We start from the raw sequence: 12,219 nt of genomic DNA, 5'->3' as shown, positions 1-12,219 counted from the left end.
AGGAGGGACAAAGAGGGCATCCCCTTCCGTCCCTCCCCCAGCACCTCACCGGTAAATTCAAACAAAGCGGCTTACAAGGCTCGTGTCCCTGCGTCTCCTCTTTTTGCTTCGGTTAGAGGCAAGGCAGCTGCACAAATGTGAGCTCCCCCTCTCTCTTCCTTCCCTCCCTCCCTCCCTCTTCCAACTACAGAAAATATTGGGGGGACAGCCAGGTAAGCCCCACTCACATACCACAATGGGGGGTGGGGGATGACTCCCTCAAATATTTAATGGGGGGGGGGTGAAGGCACCTAGGCCCATAGGAGTTGGCTGCTTTGCCTAGGACAAATGTGAGCTCTCCATCTCTCTTCCCTCCCTCCCTCCCTCTTCCAATTTCAATAAAATACTGGGGGGGGGCAGGTACAGGTAAGCCCCATCTCACAGACTGCAATGATCTCAAGACAAAGTGCATGCACACTGGTACCTTATATGAATGGCAATGCCCATCAGCATGGGGGGAGGATGACTCCCTCAAATATTTAATGGAGGGGGTGAAGGCACCTAGGCCTATAGGAGTTGGCTGCTTTGCCTAGGATAAGTGTGAGTCCCCCCCCCCTCTTCCTTCATCACTGTATTGGAGATACCATACATTACTGACAGTTCCTTCATTCACATGGTTACAAAGCACGGATCCACATGGATCCTCAGGATTTTTGCACTGGGTCACCCCAAATTCACCATCAGATCACATAGCATGTCCATGGCTACAGCTTGCACCAAAACAGCTTGCCTGGGGCCGCAGTGGTGCAAAAACGTGGTTACAAAGTGGAACAGTGCAAATCCGATGTATGGTTGATTTTCTATGAATTTATAACAGAAGTGTAGCGTATGTAGTGTGTGAGTGTGAGTGAAGTTTGTAAAAACTGAATGATTGGGGGGGGGGTTCCTGCGACACTGGTAACCCCCTCCCTTCTGGTGGCGCCAATGTTCCCCTGGCCTCAAATGCCCCCTTGACCGCTCACCGCAACCCCACTCATCTCCACCGTCGCCACAGTCCTTGGTGTAGGCAGGGGCCACGCAGCTGCTTGGCAGGCACGGCTCACCTGGGGCGCCGGTCCGGGGACCTGGAAATGTTGGGACGATTAATGGGTTGCCTCCAAGCAATCTATCTGGTTGGTCAGGTTTTGGGGAGGCGGAAAATAAAGCTTTACTTTGGGGGCGACAGTTCCTGAACTACACGTTGTCCAGTGCCACACTCATCACCGAGAAGGTCACCTGCGCTCTTGACATGCTCCAGATAAGGAGCGGCCGGGGAGGGTGAGGAGCCCAAGACCCACCTGGAAAGCACTGCGGATTCTTCCGGTGTAGGCCAGCAGGGGGCGCCGGGCGCCTAAGGGTGACGCAGGGCTTCGCCACAGGGGACAATCTGGCTTCCATGGCTCAGCTCCACTGGGAAGCTCCCGTTGAGTCCTGCGGAGGGGTGATGAACCAGGGGCCATCTAGCCTGACCCTTGCAGATGGGAACCATAGATATATAAACAGAGGAGATGGGACCCTGCAAGAATTGCAGAATGACATCTAGTCTCAACCGCTCTCATTTTTATCGGTCAGCTGCCAGGAATCCCAAAGGGGGACGGGAAGCAGGGCATCAGTAAATTTCATGATAAGAATGGTATTTCATTATGCCGGCCCTACCAGGCGGTCAGTAGTCTGGAAATCAATAAATAATAATTATATGATATCACCACGATATGTCCTGCAGCTTAGAAATGTAATATGTGATATCAATATGGAATTATGACAACTGTGCCTGGTGGCATTTCCCCCACACAGGGAAAAAGGCCAAGTACATGGCTCTGCCTGTTGGATTTCTGAAGGTGGTGCCTTCAAAGTCGCAGGCCAAGGCGACACTCAGCGGTGCCAGCCCATTGGTTCCCAGAGTTCAGGGCACCAAGTGCTGTTCCTCCCATAAGCTACAGTTCCCAGAGTTCCCTAGGAAGAGAAATGGGCTTGGGACGGCAAGGAGTTGTATACTGTGGAATGCAAGGACAGATTGTTTACTGTTCAGATGCCACAACCCTCAACACCCAGAGCAAGCAATAGTTCCCAGGGTGCTTTGGGGGGACATCGTGGGAACTAGTTTGTTCCGTTTCCCAAAGAGACCCTCTCAGAGCTATAACTCCCAGAGTTCCCTTGGGAAAGGTTGCACAGAATATTCTCTCCCCCCATAGGAAACTACAGTTCCTATGCTTTGAGAGATGCCGTGGTGGGTTAAATACTATGTGCGAGGGGAATTGAAGCACATCTCGCTGATTCCTTTGGTGACGCCAAAACTGGTGTCAATGGATCTCGTCAGAGCAATGCCAGCAGGCGAAGTTGCAGGTGCCAGCACTTGGGTTCCCGGAGGCGGCCCAGCTAAGAAATGGGAGGCCCAGCTAGGAAAAAAACGGGGGAAGTGTCATTAAAAGGAGAGGAAGAGAGATAGGGAGAATGGGAGACATGAAGGGGGCATCAAGGGGCATCTAGTCCAACCCACTGCAAGGAAGCTCATATGTATTTTAGGGCACTGTTTTGTGAAGTATTTTCTGCTTTTCCCCCATGCTTTTTGAAACTCTTTGTCTAGTGTGATCTCTAATTGCCTCTGTTAATCTAGCTAGTTCAATATACTCTTAACAGTTTGTCTTGCCATTCCGTTTTTGTTGGCACAGTTTCTTTTTTCCAGTTTTTAGCAATTAGGATCCTTGCCACTCCTGTGGCATAGAGGAATATTTTCTGATCTTCTCTTGCTATACCTGTGTCCGTTATCCCTAGTAGAAAAGCTTCTGTATTTTTCATAAAGTTATACTAAAACATTTTTTTAAGCTTGTCATAGTGTTTCCACTTTTTTGGAGCAGGAATTCAGCAGTGTCCATACAGACCTGAGAAATATCAGTAGGACAGGTTTCTTTCATAAACACTGAAAGAGGGGGTCCATGTTTCAAGCTCAAATTGCAGTGCAAGGAGTAATAAAGTACCATATTTTTCACCGTATAGGACGCACCTTTTCCCCTCCAAAAACGAAGGGGAAATGTGTGTGCGTCCTATGGGGCAATGCAGGCTTTCGCTGAAACCTGGAGAGCGAGAGGGGTCGGTGCGAACCGACCCCTCTTGCTCTCCAGGCTTCAGGAAGCTCCGTGGGAGTTTCCGCTGGGCTCCCTAGGCTTGCGGACAGCAGCCTGCAGCTCAAAACCTGGGGAGCGCAGTGGAGTGCACCCCGGGCTTCAGGCAGCTCTCTGCAAGCCTTGGGAGACCAGCGCAACTTCTCACCCTAGGCTTGCGGATAGCAGCCTGCATCCCGAAGCCGGAGGCGCGCTGAGCAGTGCGGATATCCGCAAGCCTGGGGAGAATGGCGCAACTTCCTGCCGGCCTCCCAAGTTTCCGCTGCGCTCCCAAGGCTTGCGGACAGCAGCCTGCAGCCCGAAACCCGGGGAGTGCAGCCTGGGGAGAAAATAATTTCCCCCCCTTTATTTCCCCCCCCCCAAAAAAACCTAGGTGCGCCCTATGGGGTGAAAAATACGGTAGTTTACAGGGAAGTGAGACTACAGTGCCATCATACGACTAACTTAAATGAATGCTATTTCTGTTTATTATTTCTGAAGCACTTTCCAAAGAATCCTGTCCAGCTCGCTGCAACCCAGGAATATGCAGGTGTCACAACCTTCTGTTCAAAGGTGATTGAATTTAATTGCTAGATGTTGCACTTTTAAATGACACTTTCAGGGATATGTAGGTATAGGATCCACACCTTCTCCTGCAGCTGCAAGTTATGCCATGAAGGACACCTTGCAATCAGTTTACTGACTGGAAGCAGAGTTTACTGACTGACTTACAGCCTCCCCAGGAGCATTTCAACAGTCAGGAGCAGGCCTGAAGCCTTCAGGGTGATTGCACATTGCTAACAACATTTATACCTGCAGCAAAAGGGGGAAAAATGAGGCTCATGAATGTAGAAAGTGCTTTTCTTTAGAGCACCTCTTAACATTGCAACGTGCTGCAAGTGTCCAAAACTGGTCTGAAGTTGCTGTTTTGTAAATCTTATTTCTGCTTTTGAAAATCTTAACAACACAAATGGCTTTTGGGGCTGGCCACTATAGCAGGGGCTGATCCCCATTTATTCTTGTGGCATTCAATTAAAAGTATGTGTTTTGACTTTACTTGGCTAGTGTGGATAAATCTTGAGGAATTACCTGGTTCCAAAACCACTGATGGAAGCAATGGTTCATTTGAGCAAATTAAATTTTCAGCACATTGCTTCATTAGGCTCACAAAAGCTGTCTAAGGGTTAAATGCAATAGAGATCTCAAGGCAATTTCTTGGGAGTTGCTGAGAAATGGGGAAAGGAGACAGGGCCAGGGGGTGTTTCTCCCCAAAATAGAATATCACCCCAAATGTTTTGGGTTCCATCTACCTAGAAAGAAGAATCTTGGATTGCGCTTATTTCAATTCGTGTTCTTTGGTGTTAATGCAACATTAACCCAGAAATGGCAAAGTGTATGTAATGAGACCAAAATAACAAAACACCATTTTTTCGCTTCCATATGTGTAGAAAGAGGACGAATAAGCTTTGATTGCACTTATTTCAATTCGCATGGTGTTTTTTGGATGTGCACCAGAATCACCCCCCACCAAAGCAAAAAGGAGTTTTGGGTTCCATCTACATAAAAAGATGATGATAAAGCTCTGATTGTGCTTATTTCCAATTGCTGTTTTAGGGGTTAGAATGCACTCTAACCCAAAACTCAAAATGAAATGTATGTTATCAGCCCAAATCAAGCATAGGTGTTTTAGTTCCATCTCAATAGAAAGAGGACGAATAAGCTTTGATACCTCTTTCATTGTTCATTCACTCAAATATAGCAAAGCGTAGTGTAATCAGTCTAAAGAAGGCAAAACAGGTTGTTTTGCGTTCCATCTACATAGAAAGAAGAATCTTGGATTGCGCTTATTTCAATTCGTGTTCTTTGGTGTAAATGCAATTGACCCTGAAATCGCAAAGTGTATTTAATGAGACCTAAATAACAAAGCACCGTCTTTTCGCTTCCATATGCTTAGAAAGAAGACGAATAAACTTGGATTGGGCTTAGTTCAATTCCCATGGTGTTTTTTGGGTGTGCACCAGAATCACCCCTAACCAAATAAAATTGGCGTTTTGCGTTCTATCTGCATAAAAAGAAGATGATAAAGCTCTCACTGGGCTTATTTCCAATTGTTGTTTTTCGGGTTAGAATGCACATTCACCCAAAAATCGCAGAGTGAAATGTTTGTTATCAGCCCAAATTAAGCATAGGTGTTTTGGTTCCATCTCAAAAGAAAGAGGACGAATAAGCTTTGATTGTTCTTTCGGTATTCATTCACCCACATATAAAAGCGATGTGTAATGAACCTAAACACAGCAAAACAGGTTGTTTTGGGTTCCATCTACTTAGAAAGAAGAATCTTGGTGTCAGGGGTTCAGGAGCAGAGGGACAGGAAAGGGAGGAAGTAGAGACCGAGGGAGAGGAATCTGAGGGAGAAGTCAGCGAGGGTAGCCATCCGAGGTCTCTAAGTCTCTCCAGTGAATCAGAGGATTCACAGAAAGGGGCCCCAGTGGTCAGAGCCAGGGGGTTGCCAGAGGGAACACCCCAGGAAGGAGGGGCCAGAGGGGACTCAGAGAGCAGCAGCTGGAAATCGGGACCAGCTTCCCCACCGGAGAGCAGTAAGGGGGAGGAGTCCCAAACATCGGCAGCAGGCAGCCTTCCGTCAGCGGAAGGACATGAGTCAGGGTTAGCCACGCCTGCATCAGAGAGCGAGGTAACGGTCAAAAGGAAGGTCAGGGGCAGCGCGCGCGCGCCAAGTTCAAATGTACAAGAGGGGGGGCGCAATGGGCAGTCCGGAGAGAGAGCCGGGTCCCAAAGCCCGCCGGAGAGAAGGGGAGGAGTCCGAAGGGTCCGCTTCCGAGGCATCCAGGAAGGAAGGCACCCAGGGGGGTAGTAGGACCCAGAGGAGGAAGGAGAAACGTAGAAGGTGGAGTAAGGCTAGAGTCTTAAGCTGGTGTACAGGGGGCGGAGACTCAGACGAGGCTTCGCTGGTCTAGGGTCTAGACGTAGAGACGCACGCTAGTGCTTGAAAATGGAAACTAAATGTCAATAAAGACTTCTGTACAGTTCTAATGGCTAGCGTTGGTCTTCTGTGAGCTGAGACCGGGAGGCAGTCTTTGACAGTAAGCCTCGTCTCAAGTATCATCGGTTTTCTTCGCCTCAAGCATCGCTAAGGAAGCGAGGCAGGGAGGGTAGAAGACTGGTGCCTTGCGAGCTCACAAGAGTCAGGCAAGATGACTACAGAACAGAAAATAGCTTCCCTGCAAGAAGCGGTGACACTACTCAACGCTGAAATAATCGCTTCCAGGAAGAGAGAGGAAGAAGCGGCAGCTGCCTGCAGAGATCTTCAAGCCAGGTTGGAAGGGCTGGTAAAGCAGGGGATCCCAGTACCCAGATCCGAGGGGATCGGTTTGGGGAAGAGAGGAGGCAGCATTGTATCTCATTTTGATGGGAATTTGCAGCAGTACCCCAATTTCCGAGCAGATGTGCTGTTTGCGCTGCAGCTGCTGGAAAGAGACTTTAGAGATGAGCGGGAGAAAGTGGGGTTTATTTTGTCTCATTTGCATGGGGACGCGAAAGCATGGCTGCGCAACCTGTGGAGGGATAAGGATCCAGCGCTCCAAAGCGCAGATGCGTTCATTAAGGCGATGGACTCCTGTTTCTTATCCAAAATAGACCTTGACATTGCCCGGAGGGACATATTTGGGCTAAGACAAGGGAAAGCCAGCGTAAGGCAGTATCATTCCCGGTTTTTTGCATTGGTCAACGCGCTGAATTGGGATAAGGATTCTCCGCCGGTTAGAGACCTTTTTTGGGAGGGTCTGAATGCACAGATCAAGGATGAGATGGCAAGGGGAGAGAGACCCACAACCACTCAACAAGTGGTTGAAAGAGCGTTGTCTATTGGGGTGACGCAGGAAGAACGCCCGTGGAGCAAAGAAGAAGGGCGTTGGGGACGCTCACCAGCGAGAGTGCCCTCCCTCTTGCCCAGAGAGGCAGCGCGTGCGCAGTCCACGCCTCCACAGGGAGGGGGCGAGGAGCAGATGGAGATTGGCGGTGCTAGGGCTCACTCAGCTACCAGAGCCTTAACGCCGGGAGCAGTAAAATCGAAGCTGCCTAGAAGGAACAGGAAGTGTTATATATGTGAGAGTGCAGAGCACATGGCGAAAGAGTGTCCCCAGAGGATTTTCAAGCACACTGCAGCTTCAGTGACAGTATTGGAAACAACTCAGCAGAGAGCACCACAGCAGGGAAACGACCAAGTCTGGCTGGAAGAGGAGGCACTGGGGCCCAGCCAGACGAGTCAGTGAGGAAGTCCCCAGAGATTTTGCAGCCCACAGACCCCCTCCCGCCCAAGCCAGTGGTGCAGCTAACCGCATCGCTTCAGCTGCCCAATGGACTCACCTTAGAAGTGCCTATTACAATTGACTCTGGCAGTAACGCAGACTTTATAGGATTGGAGTTCATTCAACAACACAACGTAGCATTACTGCCAGCCACACTGCCCCTGAAGGTTGTCACGGTGGATGGCAGGGAACTGCTAGGGGGGCAGGTGGTGCAGCAGACGCCGCCTATGGTGATGCAAATTGGGAATCACCGGGAAGTCATCAGTTTCAATGTCACCCAACTGTCCGACACGCCTATAGTATTAGGCATGAGTTGGCTGCACAGACACAGCCCAGCATTGGCGTGGTACCAGCGCCAACTGACTTTTGGCTCCTCCTACTGTGCAGAACACTGCATTATACCCAGCCCGGAAGGGGAAGAGGAGGACCCGCAGTTACAGTTGGGCACGCTGCAAGCAGTACCCCACAAGTATGCGGAGTTTTTGGAGGTATTCTGCGAGAAGGAGGCGGACAAGCTACCCCCTCACAGACCCTATGATTGCAAGATTGACCTCCTGCCGGGGGCAACGCTGCCAACTGGGAAACTGTACTCCATGTCTGAGGATGAACTGCAAGAACTCAGGGAGTTCATAGATCACAATTTGAAGCGTGGGTTCATCCGGGAGTCGAAAGCGGTGGGAGGCAGTCCCGTATTCTTTGTGAAGAAGCGGGACACGCCCCAACGGAGGCTGGTGGTGGACTTCAGAATCTTAAATTCGAAAACCAAGCCCTCAGCTTTCCCCATGCCCAAGATAGACGACCTGCTCGCGACGGTGCGGAAAGGACGCGTTTTCACCAAGCTGGATCTACGTGGCGCGTACAACCTGATTCGCATGCGCGACGGCGACGAGTGGAAGACGGCCATGTTCACGCCACTGGGCACCTACGAATACAGAGTTATGCCCTTCGGATTACAAAATGGCTCTCACACTTTCCAAGCCTTTATGCATCACGTGCTGGCGGGGCTCCTTTACAAGAAGTGCGTATGCTTCCTGGACGACATCCTGATTTTTTCAGAATCGCGAGAGGCGCACGAGAGGGATGTCAGGGAAGTTCTGCAGAGACTGAAGGAGCACAGGCTGTACGCCAAACTGGAGAAGTGCCAGTTCGACGTGACGGAGGTGGATTTCCTGGGCTACAAGTTGTCGGACAAGGGGCTCGCCATGGACAGCGCCAAGGTTCGCGCAGTTTTGGACTGGAAGAGCCCACGCAATCGGAAGGAAGTCCAGCGGTTTGTCGGCTTTGCCAACTTTTACCGCAAGTTCATCAAGGGATTTGCCATGCAGACAGCGGCCATCACCGACACGCTCAGCTCCAAGAAGAAGAAATTCATCTGGACGGAGCAAGCGGAGCAGTCCTTTCAGAAACTCAAGCGTCTCTTCGCGTCCGAAGAGCAGCTGCTGCATGTGAATCCCAGCAGACCCATGAGGGTGGAGACAGACGCCTCAGACAGAGCCGTGGGAGCTGTCCTGTTGCAACAAGACCAGCAGGGGGACTGGAGGCCGTGCGCCTTCTACTCGAGGAAGCTCAGCAAGTCGGAGCAGAATTACACTATCTGGGACGGAGTTCCTAGCCATACATGCAGCATTCAAGGCATGGAGGCACTTCCTCATCGGAGCCAGACATACAGTGCAGGTCCACACGGACCACAAGAATCTGGAGTACTGGCGCACGGCTAGGTTCCTCAACCAGAGACACATTAGATGGGCAGAGTTCTTCGCGGACTTCGACTTCAAGATAGAGTACATCCCAGGCGACAACAACGTGATGGCGGATGCATTGTCCAGAAAGCCGCAATACCTGGAGGAGGCGGCACCGTCGGCGGCCAAGCACATTTTCGCACCGGAAGCGTGGGCATGCGCGTCGGCAACCGTGGACCTGGACGCCGTACGTCGCGCGCTGCGGGAAGACCCCTTCGCACGGGCCAAGATGGAGGAGGTGCACAGGGGCACAGCGAGGGCCGACGAGTTCCAGATTCGCGATGGGTTGCTCCTCCACAAGGGAGCACTCTACGTGCCGGGAGACGACCTCCGCGCAAGGGTCCTGCAGCAGCTACACGACGCTCCCACCGCAGGGCACTTTGGCAAAGAAAAGACTGTCGAACTCGTAGCCAGAGACTTTTGGTGGCCCAAGATGCGGGGGGAAGTAGCGGATTACGTCTCGAGATGTGACACCTGCCAAAGGGCCAAGTCAGTTCACAGACCGCCGGCGGGACTGCTGGAACCGCTGCAGACACCGTCTGAACCGTGGGAGAGGGTGGCCCTGGACTTCGTCACGGATCTGCCCAGCTCGAGGGGAAAGACAGCAGTGCTAGTGGTGGTGGACATGTTTACTAAGATGGCACACTTCATTCCGTGTGCGAAGGTAGCCACGGCAGAGCAGACCGCCAAACTGTTCATAGACCACGTGTTCAAAGTCCACGGTCTGCCACGGTCTATTCTCTCCGACCGGGGGCGACAGTTCATCTCGAACTTCTGGCAGAAGCTGATGGGCATTCTGAACGTCAAAGTCAATTTGGCGTCGGCGAGACACCCACAGACCAACGGACAAGCGGAGAGGGTCAACGCCGTCATGCAGCAGTACCTAAGATGCTACGCCAACCAGCAGCCCACGACATGGGTGGACTACCTGCCGCTCGCCGAGTTCGCTTACAACAATACGAAGCACGTGTCGACGGGGGTGACGCCGTTCTTCGCCAACAACGGGAGGCATCCCAGAACCTTCCCGGGTTTAGAGAGAGTGGGGGAGGGGGAGCCACAGGCAGCAGAAGCCTTAGCGTCGGAGTTGCAGGAGGTCCACGAACAGCTCAGGAGGCAGTTAGAACTAGCAAAGCACGCATACAAGGTGCAGGCCGACAGACACAGAAGAGTTGGGGAAGACATACAGGTGGGTGACTGGGTCTGGTTAGCAGCGCAAGCAGTGCCGACCAGATCATTAGCTAAGAAGAAGCTAGGACATAAGCAGCTAGGACCTTACCAAGTCCAGGCGCAGGTCAATCCAGTGGCCTTCCGGTTGGCTCTTCCGGAGGGTTCCAGAATGCATCCGGTGTTCCATAGATCGGTGCTCACGCCCTACAAAGCACCTCATAGGTTTCAGGAGCCAGACACAGCACCAGACCAGAGCAGTGAAGGGCCCAGAGTGAGGGGGTCGCCTAGGAGGGGACACATCAATGAGGTCACAGAGATTTTGGACTCCAGATGGGGGGAAGAGGGAGTAGAATATTTCCTAGCCAGAGAGGGTACCCCGGCCAGTGCCAACAGCTGGGTACCGGACTATGCCTTGGAGGAGCCTCTGCTCAAAGAGGAGTTTCATGCCCTCTTCCCGCACAGGCCCATGCCAGCAGAGTATTTCGACGACTGGCTTTTCACTCTTTCAGCCAGCACATTCCTGGGGTTCGACTCGGACGAGGATCAGGCACCAGTCCCCAGCCCCCAGGTGGGTTCGCCGCCGGGGTCTGCCTCAGACCACTCGTATTGGTGGGACGATCAATCAGAGGAGCAGTGGCGCAGGAAGTGGTTGAGGGGTCCTTGGATGGGACCACCCGAAGAGGGGGAGAGGGGCGAGAGGGACATGGACGTGTTGGGGGACAACGTGGGGTTCGAGCACGAAGACAGAGAGATGGAAGCAGAGGAGAGCGACGTTGACGAGTACATGGGGGACGAACTGTATCCTGCAAGCACCCCCGCTACGACGGAGCACCCAGTACCCGCACCGGAAGGAGGGGAGGGGGGAAGGGGGGGCTTCGAGGGGGGGATGGATGTCAGGGGTTCAGGAGCAGAGGGACAGGAAAGGGAGGAAGTAGAGACCGAGGGAGAGGAATCTGAGGGAGAAGTCAGCGAGGGTAGCCATCCGAGGTCTCTAAGTCTCTCCAGTGAATCAGAGGATTCACAGAAAGGGGCCCCAGTGGTCAGAGCCAGGGGGTTGCCAGAGGGAACACCCCAGGAAGGAGGGGCCAGAGGGGACTCAGAGAGCAGCAGCTGGAAATCGGGACCAGCTTCCCCACCGGAGAGCAGTAAGGGGGAGGAGTCCCAAACATCGGCAGCAGGCAGCCTTCCGTCAGCGGAAGGACATGAGTCAGGGTTAGCCACGCCTGCATCAGAGAGCGAGGTAACGGTCAAAAGGAAGGTCAGGGGCAGCGCGCGCGCGCCAAGTTCAAATGTACAAGAGGGGGGCGCAATGGGCAGTCCGGAGAGAGAGCCGGGTCCCAAAGCCCGCCGGAGAGAAGGGGAGGAGTCCGAAGGGTCCGCTTCCGAGGCATCCAGGAAGGAAGGCACCCAGGGGGGTAGTAGGACCCAGAGGAGGAAGGAGAAACGTAGAAGGTGGAGTAAGGCTAGAGCCTTAAGCTGGTGTACAGGGGGCGGAGACTCAGACGAGGCTTCGCTGGTCTAGGGTCTAGACGTAGAGACGCACGCTAGTGCTTGAAAATGGAAACTAAATGTCAATAAAGACTTCTGTACAGTTCTAATGGCTAGCGTTGGTCTTCTGTGAGCTGAGACCGGGATGCAGTCTTTGACACTTGGATTGCGCTTATTTCAATTCGTGTTCTTTGGTGTTAATGCAACATTAACCCAGAAATGGCAAAGTGTATGTAATGAGACCAAAATAACAAAACACCATTTTTTCGCTTCCATATGTGTAGAAAGAGGACGAATAAGCTTTGATTGCACTTATTTCAATTCGCATGGTGTTTTTTGGATGTGCACCAGAATCACCCCCAACCAAAGCAAAAAGGAGTTTTG

General features: G+C 52.2%; 1 long non-coding RNA gene across 1 annotated transcript in view; it reads right to left on the bottom strand.

Moving 5' to 3' along the window:
• Window positions 1-12,219, bottom strand: part of LOC114589276 (uncharacterized) — a 37,534-nt gene that overhangs the window by 6,598 nt on the left and 18,717 nt on the right. Inside the window, exon 2 of the long non-coding RNA XR_013392442.1 lies at window positions 1,317-1,449. This is a non-coding gene — a long non-coding RNA (uncharacterized LOC114589276). The remainder of the gene's footprint in view (window positions 1-1,316; window positions 1,450-12,219) is intronic.

Source organism: Podarcis muralis, chromosome 3 (genome assembly GCF_964188315.1).
Source record: "Podarcis muralis chromosome 3, rPodMur119.hap1.1, whole genome shotgun sequence".
Taxonomy (NCBI): domain Eukaryota; kingdom Metazoa; phylum Chordata; class Lepidosauria; order Squamata; family Lacertidae; genus Podarcis; species Podarcis muralis.
Note: the sequence above shows the minus strand (reverse complement) of the source record. Positions and strands in the feature narration are given on the sequence as shown.